Source organism: Phascolarctos cinereus, unplaced genomic scaffold, assembly GCF_003287225.1.
Source record: "Phascolarctos cinereus isolate Bilbo 61053 unplaced genomic scaffold, phaCin_HiC Scaffold_726;HRSCAF=1367, whole genome shotgun sequence".
Classification (NCBI taxonomy): domain Eukaryota; kingdom Metazoa; phylum Chordata; class Mammalia; order Diprotodontia; family Phascolarctidae; genus Phascolarctos; species Phascolarctos cinereus.
In genome coordinates this window covers 271,188,443-271,212,551 of record NW_027556098.1, presented here as the reverse complement: position 1 = coordinate 271,212,551, position 24,109 = coordinate 271,188,443, and the positions used below count along the sequence as shown (strand labels likewise).

Below are 24,109 nucleotides of genomic sequence, written 5' to 3'. Positions count from 1 at the left end.
GGAAAGATGTGTTGCACCAGGGTGAGAGAAGAATGCAGTCCAGTGCAGACCATATCATTGCAGATACCCCCTTCCCGCCCCCTACTCTCCCCTCCAGCAAACCAGAAGCAAGACTCACAGTGACTGAATCATTTGCAGCAATGGCAGTTTCCAGACCTCTCAACCCAAAGACACCAAAGACAACTTACATGGTCAACAGGAAAGGTCTGTCACACCTGGGTGAGAGTGGAGCACAGTCCAGTGCAGACCTAGCCCCAGCAAACCAGGAGTAGGCCTTGGGAGCCACTGAATCAGAAGCAACAGCAGCTGCTTCTGAGCTTTCAGCTCACAGACAGTAAAGGGGTTGACCAACTTGTCAGAAGGAGATTGCAGGGTTCTCTTTGCCAGCACTGAGGCAGTGCTTTGCCCATACTTGGATCTAGGTTGCAGTCCTGGGTGAAAGTCCCAGAGTGAATAGGAGCATCAGCATAAGACAGCTTGTGGCCATAGTGGAGCAGAAATCCTCCTCATAGTTCCAGGGCAGAAAGGAATACTTGTGGTCATTCACAGACCAGAGCACAGGCCAGAAGAATAGTAAACACATATCCTTAGATCATACCACCTTGGAAGAACTGAAAACTTACATGTCCCTTGAGGTATCTCTGAAAACAGCTACACAAAACCCCTGAAGGTTGAGACAGTGCACCCTCCACCGTGGAAGCAGAGCTCTCTTTTAACAACGAGTTAAAAGTCAAGTAATAGCCTGGGAACATAAGTAAACAGGAAAAAAAATCTGACCATAGAAAGTTACTCTGGCAACAACGAAGATCAAAATACACAAAGTCAATGCTCCTACATCCAAAGCCTCCAAGAAAAACATGAATTAGTCCCAGACTATGGAAGAGCTCAAAAAGGACTTTGAAAATAAAGTAAGAGAGGTAGAGGAAAAAATGGGAAGAGAAATGAGTGATACAAGAAAATCATGAAAAACAAATCAATAGCTAGGTAAAGGAGACATTAAAAATACCAAAGAACGTAAAAGAAGTACAAAAAGCCAATGAGGAGAAGAATGCTTTAAAAAGGAGAACTGGCCAAATGGAAAAAGAGGCACATAAATTCACTGAAGGAAAAAAACAACAAACCACTCCTTAAAAAGTAGAATTGGCCAAATGGAAAAGGTAGTAAAAAGCTCATTGAAGAAAATAATTCCTTAAAAATTAGAATTGAGCATATGGAAGCTAATGACATTACAAGAAATCAAGAAACAATAAAACAAAAACAAAAAATGGAAAAAATAGAAGACAATGTGAAATATCTTACTGGAAAAACAGGTGACCTAGAAAACAGATCTAAGAGAGGTTAATTTTAAAATTATAAGACTACCTGAAAGCCATGATAAAAAAAAAGAGGCTAGACATCATCTTTCAAGAAATTGTCAAGGAAAATTGCGCCTATATTCTAGAACCAGAGGATAAAAAAGAAATAGAAAGAATCCACCAATCACCTCCTGAAAGAGATTCCCAAAATGAAAACTCCCAGGAATATTACAGCCAAATTCCAGAGCTCCCAAGTCAAGGAGAAAATATTGCAAGAAGCCAGAAAGAAACAATTCAAATATCATGGAGCCACAGTCAGGATAACACAAGACTTAGTAGATCCTACATTAAAGGATCAGAGGGCTTGGAATATTATAGTCCAGAGGGCAAAGAAGCTAGGATTACAACCAAGAATCATGTACCCAATAAAACTGGGTTATAATCCTTCAGGGGGAAAAAATGGACATTCAATGAAATAGAGGGCTTTTAAACATTCTTGATGAAAAGACCAGAGCTGAATAGAAAACTTGACCTTCAATTATAAGACTAAAGAAAAGCATAAAAAGGTAAACAGGAAAGGGAAATCACTACGGACTTAATAAGGTTAAACTGTTTATATTCCTACATGGGAAGATGATACTTATAAGTATCATAAGATTATAAGATCTTTCTCATTATTAGGGTAGTTAGAAGGAATATATATAGACATATATATAGACAGAGGGCACAGGTATGAGTTAAAAATGAAGGGATGGTATCTTAAAAAAATAAAATTAAGGCATGAAAGGGGAATGTACTGAGAGAAAGGGAAAACAGAGGTAGAAAAGAGGCAAGAAAATGTTTTTGCAGTGGAGGGGAATGAGTGCAACACATCTTTCCTGCCAACCTTCTAAGCTGTCTTGGGCTGGAAAATTGCTTCACTCTTTTTTGTGGGTTCTGCTCCTCTAGAATTTGCTTAGAGGAAATAACATACACACTCAATTGGGTACAGAAATCAATCTTACCCTACAGGAAAGTAGGAGTGGAAGGGGATAAGAGAAAGGGGGTAGTGATAGAAAGGAGGGCAGACTGGGGAAGGGGTAGTCAGAAGCAAAACACTTTTGAGGAGGGACAGGGTGAAAGGATAGAGAGAACAGTATAAATGGGGAGGCTAAGAGGATAGAGGGAAATACCATTAGCAATAGTAACTCTGGAAAAAAAATTAAAGCAAGTTTCTCTGATAAAGGCCTCATTTCTCAAACATTTCTCAAATTTATAAAAATAAGAGCTATTCCCCAGTTGATAAATGATCAAAATATATGAACTGTTTTCAGATGATATAATCAAAGCTACCTATAGCCTATGAAAAAATGCTCTCACTACTTATTGAAGAAATGCAAATTAAAACAAGCTATTCGATTGGGCAATAGGTTAGAAAACAAAAATGACAATTGTTGGAGGGGATTTGGGAAAAATGAGACATTAATGCACTGAACAAACTATGGTATATAATTATGAGGGAATACTATTTTGCTGTAAGAAATGATGAGCAAAATGCTCTCAGAAAAACCTGGGAAGACTTCCATGAGCTGATGCAAAGTGAAATGTACTGTGTACAAAGTTATCAGCTGTGAATGACTTAGCTATTCTCAGCAATACAATGATCCAAGACAACTCTGAAGGACTTACAATGAAAAATGCTGTCCATCCCCAGAGAAAGAACTGATGGTATCTGAATACAGACTGAAACATACTTTTTTGGGGGAGGGGGGGGGCTTTATTTTTCTTAAGGTTTTTGTTTGTTTTGGTCTGTTTTCTTTCACAACGTGATTAATATAGAAATGTTTTTTGTGACTACACATGCATGATCTATATCAAATTGCTTGCCTTCTCAATGAGGGGAGGCTGAGGTAGAAGAGGAAGAGAGAGAATTTGGAACTCAAAATTTTAAAAACAAATGTTAAAAATTGTTTTTATATGTAACTGGGAAAAATAAAATACTAAACAAGAAAAAAAATTTAGCGCTTCTGGGAATTGTTGTTGGGCTTGTGTCCAGCTGACACATTTCTTCAAAACTTGTCTTGTAGATTTTTTCAAATCACTATCTTCTTCTGAGCTTGTGTCTTGAACTCTGTCATCACAGTAGCTTTTTATAGTCAGGTTCTTTTTTTGTTGTTTATTCAATTTTTGGCCCATTTGTTGACTTTGGAGTTTATGTTAGAGTTGGGCTCTGCTCATCTCCAGGGTTGGAGGGTGGAATGTATGACTTAAGTTTCTGTCTTTTATAAGCGTCTAATGACTCAGTGGGTCCAAGTTTTCAGTGTGTTCAAAATGGTCTAATCTGTGAAGACATCCCTCCTTGTCTGCACTTGGGCCCCTGCTCTCTCATGACTACAACCATTCCTCTCCACCCTAGAACTGTGGCCTGGAACTGGGTAATGGGGCACAGAGTTGTCCAATGGCTTCTAATCCTGTGCCCAGTGCTGACACTGGGTCCCCTGGAATCTCTTTCTGACCAGGTATTAAGTTCCCTTACTGTCCCTCAGTGTTGCATGCTCCCAATGCTATCACTGCTGTTAGTACAAGCACTTCCAAGGCTTGCAACCAGTTCAACAGGAAAGATTTCTTGCAGAAAGTGGGATTTTAATTGAAAACTGAAGGAAGCTGGGGATTCCAGGAGGCAAAGAATTCTAAAAAAGGGAGACAATCAATGAAAATACGTGTGGTGGAGAGATGTAATGTCTTGTGTAAGAAACAGCAAGTAGGCCAGTGTCACCGGATCAAAGAGTATGTAGGGAAAGGCAGGAAGGGCCAGGTCATGAAGGGCTTTGAACACCAAACAGAAGATTTTACATTTGCTCATGGAGGTAACAAGCACCCGTGATGGTTGACTGAATAAGGGGGTGATGTGGTCAGACCTGTGCTTTAGGAAAATCAAGCTAAATGGAAGATGGACTAGAACAAGGAGATACTTGAGGCAGGCACACCAAGCAGAAGGCTCCTGTAACAGTCCAGGCATGAGTCACCATCACCATCTATCTATATATAGGCACATAAAGACTAGAATGCCACTTGTATTGTTTCATGAGAAATTGATTTAGAAACTCTTTTGTCATAGTTACCAAAATACAAAGTAAATTTAGTTTGCTGGATTAGACTTTGAAACTCTGAAAATGGGTGAGAAAGAAAAATATACTATTCTGGGAGAATGCCAATACATTTAACTTAATTTCCAATAAAAGTGCAAAAGGAAGAAGTCTCAACATGCTAAGCAGCAGCAGTTTCCTTTTTGTATATTAGTTAATTTGTATGACATTGTCCAATTTTTTTTACATGTCATCTGAATTTACTATTATCTTTAAAAATAATTTTATAGTATACTTTCCTTTTCCAGTTACCAAAAGTTTCATCTGCATTTATACTTTTTTTCTTTTCTCCATTTTTATATTTTTACTCTATACTATTCATCCTTATACTTTTGGGTACATTTTGTCATGGTTTGTCATGATGATATGAGATTGCCTAATTTTTACAATCACTGTTTAGTAGATAATTTATACCATAGTGCACTAAAAAGCTTAATGCTTCTAAGAATTGAAAATGACCTTAGTGGGCATCTCATCCAACATGCATCTGAACAAAAATCCTGTCTACTGCATCCTGGTCAATGTTTTTACAGCCTCCATCTGAAGATCTCCAGGAACACTGTTTGCTCTGAATTTAACAAAATACATTAGAAACTATGGAGAGAAAAACAAATTACATTGCTAAAATGAGAAATATTATAAATATCAGAAGAATTAGGGCTCTTACATATCATTGAATGTATAGTGTATCTAGTCCAACCTGTTCATTTTATAAATGAGGAAATGGAACTTAAAGGTCATAGGATCATAGATTTAGGGCAGGAAGGGACCCCAGTGATCATCTAGTCCATCCCTCTAACTTGCAGATAAGAAAACTGAAGCTCAGGAAGGTTGCCCAACATCATACTGCTAGGTGATGGCAGAATCAGAACTTGAACTCAAGTCTCCAGAACCCTAATCCAGAGTTCTTCAAAGTATAACAGCCGTCTTCTTTAGGGTATGGATAATGTACTTGATGTTTTGAGTTTTAATAGCTTAAAACTACTCCAAGACTTTTGACATGTCTATATAAATCAATCTGTGAAAATTTTCCAAAATTGAGATTCTATTTATAATAAGAAAATACTATATGGAAAATGAATAGCTGTACTCCTAATGTTTGGGAAAATTACGAGAATGGGTCAATCAAAATAAATATAGACAACTGAATGTATTTTTTATTTTCTCTACTCAAGCATGGTTATTTCTTATTAATTACATTCTCTGAAGTCATTAACAGTATCAGAATTTGTATGGAACTTTAGGGTGTGGATAAGGCTTAGGGTTTCAAAAGCACATGCTTCCAGACAAGACAACTCCCTTTTACCTGTAGAACCTGTCAGCTAGTTAAGAATTAAGACCTCTGTCATATCACTCCCCTCCCAATGACAAACTGTACTTAGCTAATCATTATATGGTTTGGCTCTGTCTCTAAATTCTGTCTATGTTACCTGTTTTGTTCAATATAAATTTTTCAGCAAACACAAATGGACAAAAACAAAGGTTAAGAAAGGGGAGTTATTTTTCCTTCTCATAAAATATAAAACTCGTTAGCCTTTTTGGAGGAGAAAAATCAACTCATGCCTACCATACATGAATAACCACAAATTCATATTATTTCCAAAATCCATACTTGACTATTATTTCCTGGTACTGAATCTTAGAATTTTAGAACCAGAAATTATTAGAATTATTAGAAACCAGATTATCTAGTTAACAGAATCAAGAGTATTTCAGAGATCAATGGAAACTGAGTGGCCATTTAGTCTAACCTAAAATTCTTTAATCCTAAAGAATTCTCTCCTAAACAGTGATCATCCAACTTTGCTTTTGAAAACCTCAAATGAGGGGAACCTTCCTCAAGACACACTATTCTACTTTTGGAGAGCTCCAATTGTAAAGAAGGGGTTTTTTTTAACCATATCAAAATTTTCTTTGCCTCATTACTCTTATCTAATTCTTTTTAAGTGGCAGCCTTACACCTGAAGATGACTATCACGTTTCCTCTAAGTCTTTTCTTCTCTGTTAGCTGAGGAATTATTAACCATGAATTCCTTGAACTCATTCATATATATGGTAAGCTTTTAGCGTCTTCTCTAGAATGCTCCCCAGCTTATCAGCAGTCTTCCTAAAATGTGCTGCCTAGAACAATGGGACTATCATCTGCCTATAATCCAATCACTGCATTCATAGATGAGGAAACTAAGGCCAGAGAGGTTAACCAGCACATGGCTATTAAACTAGTCAGGGGCAGAGCAAAGCCAAGAACCCTAATTCCTTAACTTGTTTAATTACACCAAAATGATCTAAAACCATTTATCTCCAGGTTAAAAAAATCTAAAACTCTCGGCTTAATATTAATAAATTTTTACAAACTGTTTCTGTGACTATGCTAATGCTATTTTTTAAATGGGTGAAATATCTTCCTGCTTCCTTTCTGACAAGTCTTTTTTTTTATGATTCTGCTCAAAACTCACCTACAATACTCTTAGGAAACCTTGTCTCATACAGTGGTGATCATTTGTTTACTTTATCTTTACTCAGTTCATCCTAAGAGTAGACAGTATGTACTACATTAATACATACTAACTTTATGACCATGGTCTTTTCATCTCTGAACCAGTAATGCCTAGATACACGTAATTCAACATTATCTACAAAATAAAAGTGGAGAGTTACCCAAAAAACAATGAAAAGGCACACAGTTGGTATAAGAAGGCTAAAAACAAATCCCAAACTGAGCAAAAGAAATGGTTTAAATGGCACAGGAAACCCTGAGGATCTTCAAAACCCTGAGCTAAGATATTACCTACGTAAATAAAATAAGCAGCTAAGTGGCACAGTGGATAGAGAGCATGGCCAGGAGTCAAGACTCATCTTCCTGAGTTCAAATCTGATCTCAGACACTTACTAGCTGTATGACCCTGGGCAAGCCATTTAATCCATTTTGTCTCAGTTCCTCACCTGTAAAATAAGCTGGAGAAGGAAATACCAAATCACTCCCACATCTCTGCCAAGAAAACCCTAAATGGGGTCATGAAGCCCAACATGAACATGACTGAAACAACTGAACAGCAACACATACACAAAACTTTTGGGGGGTCCTCAATAACTTTTAACAGAGTAAAGGGGTCCTAAAACCAAAAAGTTCAAGAACTGTTGGTCAAAAAGAGATCATAAGAGACATATATCCCTGGGAAAAAAGATGAGATCATTAAGTGTCAAGATCCCAGAGTTAACCATCGACAGTGAATGCATGCCTTTGGTATGTCCTCAACAGAAAGAAATTTAGAGGAGTGGTCCCTGATGAAAGGACATGGACCAAAGTTACAGGATGGGAAGGCATGCATGGGTTTTCATCTGCAACCCTAGAAGGAGTACCCATCACAGATTCATTCGAGTACTGAATTTTAAGTTTTGCAAAGCACTTTACATGCATCCTCTCATTGAACCTTACAACAGCTATATAAATTAGGTTCCACAGCTGTTAGTATCTCCATTTTGCAGATGAGGAAACTGAGGCTCAGAGAGATGAAGTGATCTGCTTATTTTCACAAAACTAGTACATGTCAGAGCTGGGAACACTTTAGGCAATATGACACTATTAATGAAGCCAAGTTAATGAGTTTCATCTCTTTAGGGGCCAAGTTGCCTTTATTATACTCTGAGATTATATAGACTAGTCCTCTGGAAAATTTATTACCACAGGGTTTGGGTGAGAGAGTATGGCTCTCTAGATAGTACTAAAACTGTGACAACAACTAAATAAAATAATCAATAATAGTATGAACCAGTGAATTCATCATCTTGACATATAAAGAAAAAGATTTGCATATTACTAGACATCTAAGAGGTACAAAATAAATTAATCTGAATGGAAACGGCATTTTAAAAACCAAGGATATTAAAAAATAAACCCTACCAGAATTCAGAATCAGTTATAAGAATAATATACTATACAGCCTCATGATGTTCAAAAAGTACTTTTTCAATCAAAACTGAGAAAAAACTTTAAAGTCTTTATTGGGGGTTTATCTTCCACGTAGAAATTCAAAGTAAATAATCTGTCAGTTTAATATAACTTTAGTCTTTTTTCAGCAAGGTATTGCATTCTACAAGAAGAATGAAATCTGGAATGCAAACAAAGGGCCTTTTCTATACAAAATGAGCAGTGTTCAACAAAAAAAGCTTAACTCCACATCTCAGAGTAGGAATCACAGTCTGGTCAAAGGATGCGTATCCACTTTAAAGTTTAATTGCTAGAGTAATCCTGGGTAGAGGTCTCTCTGCATTTTTAGAAAAGAATAGAATTAAGGAGTCACAACAGAAATAGGGAGATAAGCACATGAATGAAATTTCCCCTAGTAGGATGTAAGCTTTTTGAAGGCAGGAGTGGATTTTTTTTGGTCTTCATATCCCCAGTGCCCAGCATAATACCTGGTATAAGGTACTAGGTAAGGGCTTAGTGAATTGAATAAACAGATTTATTTTTAATCTTTTGGAATCCAAAAGTTGTATGATTCTATGAAAATTTCATTGAAATTTTTTAGACTGTTTGAGATGGATATCAATGAAAAAGTTATGTGTGCCAATGGCAGCTATTACTAGGACAGGGAGGACTGTTGCTTCACTAGAGGCTGGGAATTTTGTGGTATTCCTCTATAAGGAAGAAGGCAGGGGCAGCATATGGTGGTGAGGCAAGAGCACAATTTGCTATTTGGACGTGGAAAGAGTGGAATGGAGGGCAGGTGTTGCCTAGAGGGCCACTGATCTTAACTGTTTTCCAGGGTTCTTCAGGGAGAAAAAGAGACTGAGGTTGAAGGAACTCAAGCTCTGTCTAAAACTAGAGGTAGAGAGGTAGGTCCAATCTTAGTTTATGTCAGACCGCTTGCCCAGTGATCTAGTCATCAGTGCTAACAACAGAGGTCCTTGCTGTCTTAGAATCTCACTGCCCTGAAATAAGTAGTCTAAGGCCAACAACAGTTTGGAAAGCCTGTGGTGCTTCCTCTGCCTCAACCCTTAATGCTCTTTTCTCCAAGATCTGCTCTCCCTAACTCTTCAAACTTTTATGAGTCCTAGAGCCTCATAATGCAAGAGAACCTGGCTTAAACTATGATTGGCCACCCTCAGAAAGGAAAGGGGATACAGGCATCCTAGGGATTCCAGGCCCTTTCAGACACAGAATTGACTAGGGAGAGAGAAACATTTCTTTAAGCCTATGAGTTCACTGGTTCATCTCAAAACTATCTGCCCTGGAGAGGGGTAGGGGGACGTGGAGGTACTTCAAGGGTGACAAAACAGATAAAGGAAGGTAGCTCTAACTCCTAAGTGCTTCCTAGAGAACACACATTCTTGGTACCTCCCCTATCCCTGGGAATTTTCTTTCCCTTGAGATTCCAAGTTGCTTAAACTTTCTCAATCAGTGTAGGGGTTGACCAGGGAATACCTGCAAGAACCAAAGAGAACTGATTAAACTGTTTGTCCACAATCAGGAAACTAGGGTTTTCTACTCAGTAGGGTTGGTGTAACCTATGTCTTAAAGCAGCAGTTCTCCAACTGTGGTCAGCCAATACCTGGGGGCTCCTGAGATCCTTTTGGAGGTCCTCAAAGTCAAAACTATTTTCATAACAATACTAAGACATTATCTGCCTATTAAAATACTGCTCCCTTTACACTATATATCTGTGAAGCTAGATTTTCTTCATATACTTCAATGAAAACAACACATTGCAAAAGGCTGAATGCATAAGTAGATATGAGAATCCAGATATATCCCATTAAGTCAGACATTAAAGAGATCTGAATATTATACACACACACACACACACACACACACACATATAAAACAATGCAATTGATCACTAGGGTTTTTTGGGAGGGGGAGTTATTTTTCATTAAAAATATTATCTATGTTAACAAGGTTATTATTTTTAAATGACTTAAATTATAAATTTTATTTTTATTTGTCACATGGTAAATAACAGATATAACACATATAAACAAAAGCTCTTTGGGGTTTTCAATGTTTTTTAAGAGGTAAAGGTATTCTAAGACCAAAAATCTGAGAACTGTTGCCTTAAAAGGAGGCCTATCAGTTAGCAACATTCATTAAGCACTTACTATGTATCAGGGACTTTGGCTTCCTTTGGAATACAAAGAATGGCAAAAATAGTCCATGTCCTCCAAGAGTTTGGGAGAGACAATATGCAAGTAAATATGGACATACAAGACATATAAGATACATATGGGATAAATCAGAGATAATTTCACAAATAAGGCATTATCATATAAAAGGGGGCCAAGAAAGGCTTCTTATAGAATGTAGAGTTTTAGCTGAGTCTTGAAGAAGACCAAAAAAGCCAAGAGGAGATGAGGGACAGTATTGCAGGCATGGAGGACAGCCAATGAAAATACACAGAGTCTGGAGATGGAATATCTTTTTCAAGGAACATCAAGGAGGTATTATTGAATCACAGTGAATTATGGAGGGAGTAAGGTATAAAAAGACTAGAAAGATAGGAAGGGGACAAATTTCAACATGAGTAAAAAGAAGTAAACCTAATACTAGACTTGGAGTCTGAAGAACTGGATTCTACTCTCTGTTGTCACACTAACTCTGGGTGTTTGTTTCTGCCTTTGTAAAATGAAGTTGTTAGACACAAAAGAATCTATACTTCCTTTTGGCTCTAAAAGAACCCATGGGACTGGGTCTCCATTTGATTCCACTTTAGCTCACCCTATATTACAGTAAGAGAGGAATTTTTTTATCTGGAGCTTTAGCTTCCTGCTCTTTAAAATAGAGGGAATGGACCAGGTAAATTTCAGGATTTAGGTAAGCAAAGTTGGTTTTAAGTGCACATTCTATTCCCTTTTCAAAAGCATCTATTTTCTGTATAGGTTACCACTCAACTTTCATCCCTCCAGGAATTAGGTGTCTCAAGTGCTAAATGGAAAGAAAAAAAGGGACAAAATGTGGGAGTTGGAGTCAGTATCATCACTTCTGCCATCTTCTGCCTATGTGACTTCAGGCAAGTTATAGAACTTCTCTGAGCCTTAATTATCTATCTAATCGGAAAATGAAGGGACTGGATTAGGTGACTTAAACAAAAAGGTAATAGCCAAATTACTCTGGGACATAACTTAGCAGTGGTCTCATGGAGTACTCTGGAGCCTTGTTACTTCCTCCACCACTACCAACTCTAACATAAGGTGCTGTTTGTGATATTTGACATGGGCACTAAAATCCTAATTGTGACTCTGAACATTGGGGGGGAAAGATGGTAATCAGCAGCTTCTAAATGGATAAGTAGTGACAAAACATTTAGGCATAGCACAGTTTGGACTAACGTGATTAAGCTTTCACGTAAACCTGGTAATAGAAGAAACATGGCAAATCTATCTCAAATTGAAAAAAAAAAAACAACCGAAGACTACTATGCTAAATATTTACTTTTCAAAAAGCTATATGTAATAGAAGTACATGTTTTCATATACATTTCTCTTTACACTTCACTGTATTTTAGAAAAGGTCATATTGGTTGATATCTTTCAAATTCATAAAAAAGAAAAATAATCCATAATTATATATAGATTAAATAAAAATAATTTTTTAAAGTCATAAAAGTATTTGGGTGACATCCTATTATCCGTGATTAAGATAGAAGCTATTCAGCTATTCAATAGCTATTCAGAATTGACACTTCAGTTCTCTAATTCCAATGATTAATCTCAGATTATGTCTGCACAATGTTTTTTTGGCAATCTGGATTCCATTTTGAGAATTTTCTGAAAATGAGTTCTCCCCCAACCTTTAATTACTACATTCTTTTCTTTTTTTAAATATGTAAACGACTGAATGACTAATGCTCTGTTATATAACACCATAAGTGAAAATAGAGTAACTCTTAGCAACTGTCAAAGACATTTTTTCTTTCCCTTGTTACTAAATTGATGCCATGAACTAAGCTTCTAAAAATTCAACTTAGGAAAAAGCAAATTTTTAAATAGAGACTTATGCAAGGATTTCACAAAGCCACTTAGACTAACAGCTTATGTAATAGCTTATGTAGCTATAAATTAACTCAGCTTTTCCAGAACATTTGTTTTAATCTACTAAAAAGCATGTAACCAAGTAAATGGTTAATTTGAGGACCGATTTAGGATTATGTAGGAGAATATAACATAAAGGAAAAAAAAGATGTCATTGGAAAAGGGTATTATTAGATACCCTTGGGAAAAGAAGTAACTGGTTTGTTCATGGACTAAGAACAAGAGGTAACCAAGAGCTGGATCATACGCTGCACCAATAGCCACGGAGCGACATGAAATCTAGAGGAAGGTCCTCAGCACACTGCATAGATACCTTGAGGAGGACTGGGGGGAGAGGGGAAGAGTTACATAGTATGCGATGGCATGGATCAGCTGCAATCTACGCCTGTCTTCCCATTAGTGAGTTCCTCTTGGACCTCCATTTTGAAGAAGTGCAAGGCCAGTCATTCTCACTCCTTCACTCCTCTATCTTCTCTTACACTCCACTTTTTTTCAGCTCCTTTTATGTGTTGTCTTTTCCTCGTTAGAATGTAAGCTTATATTTATATTCGCAGGGCTTGGCAGGGAGCCTTGCAGCCAGTCAGTCAACAAGCATTTATTAAGCACTTACCATATACCAGTCACTATGCCAAGTCCCTGGGATATAAAGAAAGTGGGTTTTTTTTAATTCAACAATTGTATTTTGTCTTAAAGCTCTTATAGTCTACTGGGGGAACAACATGCAAACAACTATGTATAACCAGAATATGTACAGATTAATTGGAGGTAGTTTCAGAGGGAAAGCACTAAGATTAAGGAGGACTGGGTGTTTTGTAGAAGATGGGACTTTAGCTAAGACTTGAAGGACATCAGAGAAACCAGGAGGCAAAGATGAGGAGGGAGAGAAGGGGACAGCCAAACAAACATACCCAGAGTTGGGAGATGGGAGTGTCTTGGGCAAGGACCAGCAACGAAGCTGTTCCTCATTGGATCAAAGAGTATGTGGTAAATATAATGTGTAGGAAGACTGAAAAGGTAAGAAGGAGCCACGTTATGATGGGCTTTAAAAGCCAAACAGGATTTTATATTTGATCCTAGAGGTAAATGAAAACCTCTAGAGCTGATTGGCTAAGGGGGAAACATGGTCAGACTTGTTCTTTAGGAAGATCAGTTGGACATTTGAACAGAGAGAGGATGAACTGAAATGAGACCGACCAGAAACCTATTGCAACAGTCCAAGTATTAGATGATGAGGTCTTGTACCAGAGTAGTAGTAGTGTCAGAGGAGAGGAAAACAAGCTATTAACTTATACATAACCTTTGACCCTTAAATAGTGGAAATTAAACTGGAATTGGTGAATAGTGGAAATTAAGCTGGAAGCCAGAATGCTGAGAATTAGGAGTAAGAAGACAGGAAGATGTTTAGCAACAAAGGGAAGGAGAGATATCAGAAGAGAGCTAGCAGAGATGAATAGATCAAGTGTTTTGCCAAGGATGGGGAAGATAATGGCTTTTTATGTAAGCAATAGGGAAGCAGCCAGTACACAAGGAGAAATTAAAGATTAGTGAGAATGGGAATGATAGGGGGTAATTTGCTGTAGGAGATGGGATGAAATGGAGTCATTTCTGTACGTAGAGGGGTTTGCACTGGCAAAAAGGGCCACCTCTACTTGTGAGACAAACGTAAAGGAGGAGAAAGGCAAGGAAGCAACTGAATGATGTGAAATAAGGAAAAAAAAAAGAGAAGAGGGAGCTCATTGCAAATGTCTTGAAGTACCATTTCAGTGAAGTGTGAGGCAAGCTTCTCAGCTGAGAGGTCTGGGTTTGAGGAAGTCATGAGAGATGGGATAGTGAGTCAATTAAGAGAAGTATAAAAAGATTGCCTTGCTACAGTAAGGGCCCAGTTGTGATTATAACAATCTCATAAGAGTGAACCCAGTCAACAAGGGTGGGGATTTTCTCTATCTTCATTCAGCAGCATTCAAAACAGGAATGAAGGGCTTAATAAATGCTTCTTGATTTGACTGTTGGAAAGAGTACACACAGATGAACTCATGGACTTCATCAAAGTAAGACTTACTATCTATGACCTCAAAAACATGAATATTATTATACAAGGGGCCATGGTCTCTATAGTAATAACAGGACAGCCATGGCCCCTACAGTATTTGAAGCTCAGTATGGTAAAGTCACTTATTCTTTCACAAACCCCAAATCCAGACCTTATACCTTTCTGACAGATTCATTCTTTATGACAACCTGCTCCATGCCTTTCTTATGTATAAATTTTATATGAATGAAAGGAAATTGAGAAAAGAAAAATTAATTAGGAAATTAAAAAGCTTTACACATGGAAAGTCTGCTTTGGAAACTGTGATTAAACATGGGAACAATGTCATATAAAAAGTACACTTTCATGAAAGAGATAAAGAGAACCATAACAATGCTGACAAGTGGTCATTCATTCTCTGCTTGAAAATTTCCAGTTGTGCCAAGCTTATTATTTTACAAAGTTGAATAGTTCTAAGTAATGAAGCCAAAATATGACTTCCTGCAACTTCCTCCACTGGTGCTAATACTGCCTTTGGGAATCACACAGTGTGAGATTTCTCCTTCTTCCACATGACAACTTCTAAACTGTTAAAGATCACTATCATCTGTGTAGAATCCAAAAAAGCTGAAAAGTAAGTAAAAATATTAATATTTTACCAAGTAGTAACATGAAGGTAAAGCTGGATTAGTAAACTTGTAATTAAATAACAACTTCAAAGTATATTAAAGAAACCAACATACAAATTAATTTACTAGAAACATGCTTTGCCATCTGACCACAAAATATTTTTATACAACTCCAAAAAAGTGTTTATCCAAACAAATTTAGTTATAACATATTAGAAAAGATGATTATTCATTCTGTCCTGAGACAACTTTATTATAGCAAATTTTATTACACCAAACCACCATAGCTCATTATTTGCAAATACAATCTCATTAACTGAAACAGCTTCATTAGCGGAATGAGGCCTAACCTTCAAATATGAAATGACAATAATTTGGAAAGAAATGAAGAAGCACTCTGTTCTCTTAAAAAACAAAAATGATTTAGAAAGAAGTGGTTTTAAAAGTAATAATGCAATAGAGCCATCTAGGAATTCAACAGTAGTAAGAAGAAGGTGATGGAGTATTACTTTCTTTCTCATTTCTTTTTTGCATCTTCAGTATATCTCTTTCAACTGACTCTTTCTTTTCCATATAATAAACATAATCATGTCTTTTCATCCAAAACAAAACAAATATCCAACCCTCTTTGTTACAACTAATCTACCACCTCTTTGTTTTTCTTCATTTTCACATCTCTTTACTGTAACCATTTCTCATGGATCTAGTCCAGGCTTACTTTCTTTTGTGTATTCACGATCTTGGTGATATTCTCTCAAATATAGCATCTTTATATAGATGACACCCGTTTCTCTACCATCCATACAGACCTCTCTCCTGAATACCAAACTCACATTTTCAATTGGTTTTTAGTCAGTATAACAGCAACAATAAAAAGGACAGTTCACATTTATATAGTTTTTTTATGCCTTAAAGAGAGCATTTACTCACAGAAATACTATGAGGTAGAGAGTATAAGTGTATTACCATCCTTATCTTCACCTGAATGTCTTGCTGGTATCTCAAACTCAGCATGTCCCAAACTGGTCATCATCCTTCTATAAAAGCTGAACCTTCCTTATGACTTTTGCTGTTCGAAGTGGCATCATCACTGTAACAGACTTGAAACTTTGGAGTTATCTCACACCTAGATTACTGAACTAGCTTTCTGGCTGGTCTCCCTGTCTTAAATCTCTTCCCACACTAATTCATCCTCTACTCAGCTGTCAAATAGATCTTCCTAAAGAACAGGTCTCACCATGTCCTCCCTTATCTAATCAACTCCAGCAGTTTCCTACTGCCTTTAGGATCAAGTATAAAATTCTTTTTGGCTTTTAAAGCCCTTCATAACCTAGCCCCATCCTATCTTTTCAGTCTTCTTACATCTTACATTCACCATGTAATTTGATCCAACGAGAATGTATCTTGCTGGTCCTCACACAAGACAATCCCATCTCCCAACTCTGGGCATTTCTGTTTCCCTGGCTGTTCCCCTCTCTCCTTCCTCATCTCTGCCTCCTGGTTTCCTTCGAGTCTCACCTGAAGTCCCACCTTCTAAAGGAAATCTTTCCCAGTCCTCCTTTATCCTGTACATACTCTATTTGTTTGTACATAGTTGTTTGCATGTTGTCTCCCCCGTGGTGTGAGCCCCTTGAGTACAAGAACTGTTGTTTTTTCCCTTTCTTTGTATTCCTGGAATTTAGCATAGTGCCTAGCACAAAGCAGGAGCTTCATAAAGCTAGTGGACCTACTCTTTACTTTTCTAAGATTCCTCTTTTCCAAATCAGTTGCTGAACGCTATCCTTCCTTCTTTGGTAGGTTTAATTTTCCTCCCTGAGATGCCCATCAGTTGAGAAATGGCCAAACAAGTTGTGCTATATGATTGTGATGGAATACAATTATGCTATAAAAAATGACTAGCAGGATGGATTCAGAAAAACCTAGGAAGATTTATAACTGATGCAAAGAGAGGTGAGCAGGAGATCACTGTACATAGTAGCAGCAATATTATATGATGAATAACTATGAAAGACTTAGCTATACTGAAGGACTCATGATGGAAAATGCTATCTTCCTCCAAAGAGAGAACTGATGAACTTTGAGTGCAGTTTGAAGCATATTTTTTGCACTTTATTTTTCTTGCTTTTTTTTTTAACATGGCTAACATGAAAATGTTTTAAATGACTTCACAGGTATAACAGGTATCATATTGCTTGCCTTCTAAATGGGTGGTAGAGGAACTGAAGGATGGGAATTTGGAATTCTTTTTTTTTTAAATGAACAGTTAAAAAAAATAGTCCCTCCCTTGTCACCACCTTACTTCAGACCCTCTTTGCTTATGGTACAGACCACTGAAATCACTTCCTAAGCAATCTGCCTCTCTCTATCCTCTCCTTTCCCTAATTCAACTGCTGTCCACTCCCTACAAAATAAGATCCAAACTTCTTAGTCCTCTGATATTCAGTTCTAAGCTATTTTTTCAGACTTATCCCACTACTCCCACATCAAGTACCTGGCACTCAAGCTGGCAGGTCCCTTTTCAGTCTCTGAACACGATCCCAAGATTTCTTGTCTCTGTGTCCCTTTCTACATATTCTCCTGTAATACAGAATGCCTTCCACACCTCAGCATTTCCACTTGCTGAAATCCTCCCATCCTTTAAGATTCAATTCAAATGCCACCACTTGTAAGTAGTAGTACCTAAGTCATAGAAAAGTGCCCAGTATTTGGTACCTGTTTTATGAATTTATGATATTCTATACCTTATTAAATTTGTCTACGTTTCATTTCCCCTACTGGACTATAAAGCTCCAAGTGGGCAGCTGACATGTCTTATTCAACTTCATATACCACTCAGCTCTTAAAACAGTAGCATGCATGCAGTAGGTATTCATTAAATGCTTACTGAATTGAATCTGCAACAGAGACCAAAGGAGCCCATTTTTGATGCCTCTATCTAATTTAGCTAAATATACTTAAATCTCCTTCCCTACTCCCTATTCTTATCCACACCTGGATTCACAGTGTAGAATGAGAATGCAAGGAATACAACTCAATGATCTTCAGGCCGAGAAAATGAAAACATACGTGAACTGAATAAGGTGGGTTTGGTTTGTGTTTTTGTTTTGCTTTGTTTTGTTTTGGTGGGGAATGTCACTGAGTAACAAGGACAGGGATTAGACCTATGATTTCATTGGTACAGCTGACTTCTGAACGTAGACTGTTTGCAACTTACAGTCTTAAGAGACTTGCCCATAGTCACATAGTATGTGCCAGAAGCAGGACTTAAACCCAAAGGTCACTGACTCTCTCTCAATGAGTATATTTAAATCAGTGTTTAAAAATAAGGATGAATAATTTTTTGGCCTAGAGCTATGCATTCAACTATGTAGAGAATTCTCTGCATAGGAATTCCCTCCACTGATATACATGGACAACTTGAATAAGGACAGTTGCCAGAGACACTAAGAGGTTAACTGATTTGCTCATGGTCACACAAGGCAGATGGCTATGCTTTGCTGCTTCTCACCTTTTATATCAATGCTTCAGCAGTTAAAAAAAAACCTATTGAAGTTTAAGTCAAAAATTCTCCAAAAGAGGAAATGCCTAATAAGGTATCTCCACAACTATAAATCTTGATATGGTCCCATCTCATTGCACACTTGACCTTTTCCCTGGCTCTACCTACTACTGCTTCTAGTTCTTCAAAGGCAGTATAAGGAAAAAATTACAGTATTTTTAAAATAAAATATAAATAGAAGTATTTTAATAAACATCTTAATGGATAATCACCCATAAATGTCAATCATAGAAATTTATAACAAAATCCAATTAATAACTTCATAATTTTTTTTCACTTAAGTTAAAGGACAGTGTGAGAATAGGTGATCTTCACTTCTCTTTACTTTAAATATAGAAATCATATTCATTGAAAGCTACCTAACACCCATACCTTACTTCTCCCAGACTTCATCCTAATATATAATGTGACTACAGGTAAGGCAAATTACATAATCTCTGTAGGATAATTTCTAATCTTGAGATTATCTAGTCCTGCTACACAATTTTACATAATCTCTGAAGTCTCTTTGAGTCCTAAGAATCTAAACAGGTATAAAATGTTTTGACAGGTATCAACAAAGTCTTAAGTAAGGAGACTAGGGTACTTTGATGCAGTGGTAAAGTAAATGGAATTATTTTAAATTTCTCTGTTTGCCATGAAGAAAACTCTCAAGAGAAAAAGAACTGATTAAATTAAAACTTCTCGGGGAAGGCAATTTGTTTTGCTTTTGTAAAAAATTCTGGACCATCCAATATCCTAAAGTCCTTCTGAATCCTCAAGCAGCAAACACAATTGTTGCTGATTAAGTATTTAATATTTATTATAAATTGTGTATTAAATTTAGGTGTTCTGTGTTACATTTATATGGTACGCTTATGTCCATATGATACGATATAACATAATTTTACTATTGAAATGATTATAAAGTTTTATCTTTGTCTATGCTATATCAGTAGTCATACGTATGATGCTACATCCTTGGTTAGGAATACATTTATAATGGTCTGTGAAAAAATGTGATGTATTTTATAATTCAATTTCCAGAAAAAAAACTGTGATTAGAAAAAGTGTCTCATACATACACATATGTTTGTATATACATACATATGTGTGTGTGTTCTGAGTATCTGAAAATTCAAATACTAAATGATGATTTGATTGCATATTTTCATTATCCACGTAAAAACAATGTATAGTCTAATTTTTACATCAGGAATCAATAAGAATCTGATTTTATTTTTCCAAGTATGTCCTTAAACCCTTCGACATAAATTCAGTCTGAACTCTAGTTTACTATTATCTATAAAGTCAATTCGATTTCAAGTTAAAAGGTATACTATAATTATCCCTGATTGATCAATAAAGCTCAAACAATTTGGGACACAGATGACAGATATAATAAACTGATGTACAGCAACAGCTGCAAGAGACAACAGGGAAGAAATCTGGGACCAGTCCAGGGACTGCATTTTGGAATGTGGACAACTAACATTTGATATCTGGACCTTCTAACTTTGAAGGGATGGAACTATGTTTCTGAGAAATATCACAATTCTTAATCAAAAGAGTGATTAAAATAATAATGATTCTTGATAGAAAAAATAAAAGCATACCTGAGAGTTAGTTAAGACTGATCAAAAGCAACAATTCCTGAGAAGAATTTTGACAGGTTCCTTACATTAATGACTAGATAGAAGTAACTGGGGGAATTATGTAAATGAAAAAGGGTAGTAGAAGATAAAATAAAGGAAGCATCCAGACATAGATACAGTTTACTTCAGTAAAAAGAGAGGCACAATGAGACACCAACAATTTCAGGGTCTCTAACACAGCTATTATTTTTACTGTAATGCCACTGACTGGCTGAAATGTTTGGATATACTAGATAACACTGTAACTTGCCCTAATGTCTGTGAAAAAGTTAAACAAAACTATTATCTTGACCTCACTAATATAACCTATATTTTACCAAACTAAAAAGACATGGCACTTGGGTCCTTTCAACCACAAAAATTTGTATCCACTGGGAATACAACACTAGTTATAGGACTGCAAGTATAGCTCTCTTATTTGATGTACTTACTGTGAATTCAGTTTCTCAGGATACATAATGTTTTCCCCCACCGTGTCAGCAGAAGGTTGTGTAACTAGGTATATATTATTTATCACATACTGCTAGTGTGCTTCTGAATTCTTACAATGAATATACACTGGTTTTTAGTTTTAAATATTTTAGATTAAAAAATAAACTAATGCAAATGATTTAATTTACTTCTAAATTCATAATAAAAATAAGCTTTATTTTTAAAGTGATAATTTGTACCATTTTGGTTATTATACAGAAGAAAATAACCGATTTCTTTTCTACCAAAAACAAAAGAAAGGAAAATGAATTCATAGTTACAAAAATGAGTTGGAATAAAAATAAAAGATAAATAAAAACCACAGCAGTTATAATACTGAAATGGGATATACCAGGAGGCTATGGAATCACTTTTTCTGGAGATTTAAAAAACAATAGGGATATCTCCTTCAGATGGCCAAGATTTTAATTAATTCTCTACATTCTACTGCTAAAAAAAAACAACAACAACAAACTAAAACCTATTCAAAAGGTTACAAGAGGCTCATCTCTTTTCTTGTCTCTTTAACATTAATTATGTAATGGTATTATTTACATCCTTCAGGGATCCAGCTGCATTGAAGACAAAAGGGGATGTATCCAAAAGCATTCACTCATATATTCAGTATAGGAATGAAGTTTTATAAGTCAGAACTCTTCAGTCCCACAAAAACTACCTCCCTTTTCCTGAAATTTTCAGCCCTGTCGATCAGATCACAGTAGATTCAATGAATGTCAGAAGTCTATGCAAATTTGAGTTTTATTGCCACAGATAATTTTATTTCAACATGACCTGGGCGATACTAAATTTTAAGACAACCTGACATATCTCCATTTGTACAACTGCTTCCTTAGGCAGAAGTTTATTTTGCCTATGTAAAAAGCAAGTTAACTGATGAGGGTTATGATTAAACACTGTGTATAAAAAGCTGAAGGAAGGTCAAAATAAGTGTCTACGATTCAAGAGCATTTCTTCTGGCTCACTCATTAACAGACTTACCCTGGTTCCCTTGCTAGATGCACCCAATAAAAAAGAATGCCTGAAATCTTCCCTGAAGGCTTTGTCTCATTTCATGTTTTAGGTATCCTAACCTTCCCCAAAAATTAAGGACCTGAGATAACAATGGGTGTCTTTAAAAGCATCTAATCTTCAAAATTTGTTGAGAGACCTTAAACTTTTGTTCTTCTCTCTTGGCCTTGGGACTTAAAAAATTCCCAATAACCCTGGACTAACTAGGGTCTGGTTGGGCCTGCCACGACTGCTCTGGGGCAGACAATTCTTCTATCCTAACTTGGTTGGGACCTTGACTTAAAGAATGGGCTAGAATTAGACTGATCTTCAGCTCCCTCTAGTATCTACCTCACAAAGTTGTTTTGAGGATTAAATTATATACGTACATATGCAATTTAAAAATAATTAAGTGCCTCCCTATGCACTGTTCTAAGCAGTGGGGAGATAACAATGATATTATGAAATAGTCCTTGCCCTCAAGATGCTTATATTCTCCTGGAATGTAATTAACTATTAATATTATTTCATTATACATGCATTACCCAGGGCTGATCTGAGGAAAACTCTGGTTACCACATCATTGTAATAAATAGTTGACTATTCTCAAGGATTTTAAGAAAGTATTGTATAAACTGAAACTACCAACTTAATGGTAAGCATCTGCAAGAGAGAAAACAACATGTAATTAATATTTTCTAGAGTAAGAAATGCTGCTGTTTCTCTGTTCCTTATTAACTCTCTAAGTAAAAGAAAGCACAACGCTCAGAACAGAAAATAAAATACTGTTTTCCTTATAATTAATGTTCCGATAATTCAAGTATCTTTCTTAGATATAATCCTTCTTGGAAAAAAAAAAAGACTTTCAGACATGAACTATTCGATGGGAAAAAAAGGTATAGTCCTTTAATCTTTGAAATAACAAATATTAGTTTAGGCTACATTCACTTCATGCCTTCCTAATACCAGGAAGTGACTTGATTTGTATCAAATAAAATATGATTAATTTCCTGAACCTGCCTAGAAAAATGATGATTTTTCTAATTTTCCTGGGTCCCAATGATGAAAACCCTTTTTGGAAAATGATCCCCTCTCAACAAACATACCTCGTATTAACACTCCAAGAAACATCAAGATGATTAAATAACTGAGCAGCAACTTAGCAACAAGCACAGAAACATATGACCGAACATAACCTAAAAATATTCCTAGGGAATTGTTTATGCAGATAAGATTATGAATGCCTTGTAAATCTCAAGCCCTTTCTTACCTTTTGTTCAGGTCCAGGTTTTAGGATCAAGACTGTAATATTAGTCCAGGCTGAATTACACACAGCAATCAATCTAGAGTGTATTCCACTCTGACCCTGAAGAACTAAAAGGATCTACAGAGGCATTTCTGCCACAGGATTTGTCCCGGTCAAATCTTCACGGTACTCCTAGGCTCAAGCTCAGTTTTCAGGCACTGCCCTTCTCAGTTAGAGTTCCCATGGCCCTGCTTTTGTTCTCTGATGAGCAATCAGGGCTGAGGTTGGCTCACCAGCACAGTTGCCAGCTCAGGCTCGGTCTCTCTCAGCGCACACACATGCACGCACACACACACACACACACACACACACACACTCCTTTGCAATACCAAAGGAACGCCCCTGCTAAAGCTCAGACTTGTAGAACAGGCTGCACTCCTCTAGCTCCACCCATTACCATCTCTTCACTCAGGTGATAATTTTCTGCTCAGAAAACACTAATATGAAATCTGTAACTTCATCTTTAATCTTTTTTTATTGCTTACCACCCTAGTCATTTAAATTATAAATCTGGGGGAAAGAAAGCAACATGCAAAAGGATAGCATTCTAGATCCAAAGAAGGAAAGAAAAATTATTAAACAAACAGGAAACAATGCTAGTAAAATGGCTGACTCATTAGATCATCATCAACACACTGGAGGAAGATTTCAGCTCTTTTCATATCTGGGCCACAATTGTTATTTTGATGGCATGTTAGAAAGCCTTTTTATATTTTGCTCGGTATTCTATCCTTCCTCTTGGATATTAAAAATGAAAATTTTCCAAGGTCTTTGTACTTTTTTCATTATTGCAAAATAAGTATTCATATGAGAATGATGTCTTTCGATTACCTTTTAGTTATATTGGTTCTGTCCCAATCCATTTCCCATCCTAGAGGACCTACAAAGATCCTAAGCTACCACCACACCTATGAAGTTACTTCTTTGCAACATTAGTGTGAATAATGCTTTTATTAACGTCAAACTGAAATTAGCTGGCATATAGTAGAAGCTTAATGAATTTGTACTGATTGATTGGTTGAACT

The 24,109-nt window shown here is 36.5% G+C and overlaps 1 protein-coding gene across 4 annotated transcripts in view; it reads right to left on the bottom strand.

Annotated features, from left to right (window-relative positions):
• Positions 1-24,109, bottom strand: part of ARHGAP32 (Rho GTPase activating protein 32) — a 359,487-nt gene that overhangs the window by 57,597 nt on the left and 277,781 nt on the right. Inside the window, exon 1 of one of the 4 annotated variants that reach the window (XM_020963789.2) lies at positions 23,049-23,327. The exons of the other annotated variants lie outside the window; for them this stretch is intronic. The gene's annotated coding sequence lies outside the window, so the exon portion shown is untranslated. Of the gene's footprint in view, positions 1-23,048; positions 23,328-24,109 lie in introns of those variants that run through there. 4 annotated transcript variants of the gene reach the window in all.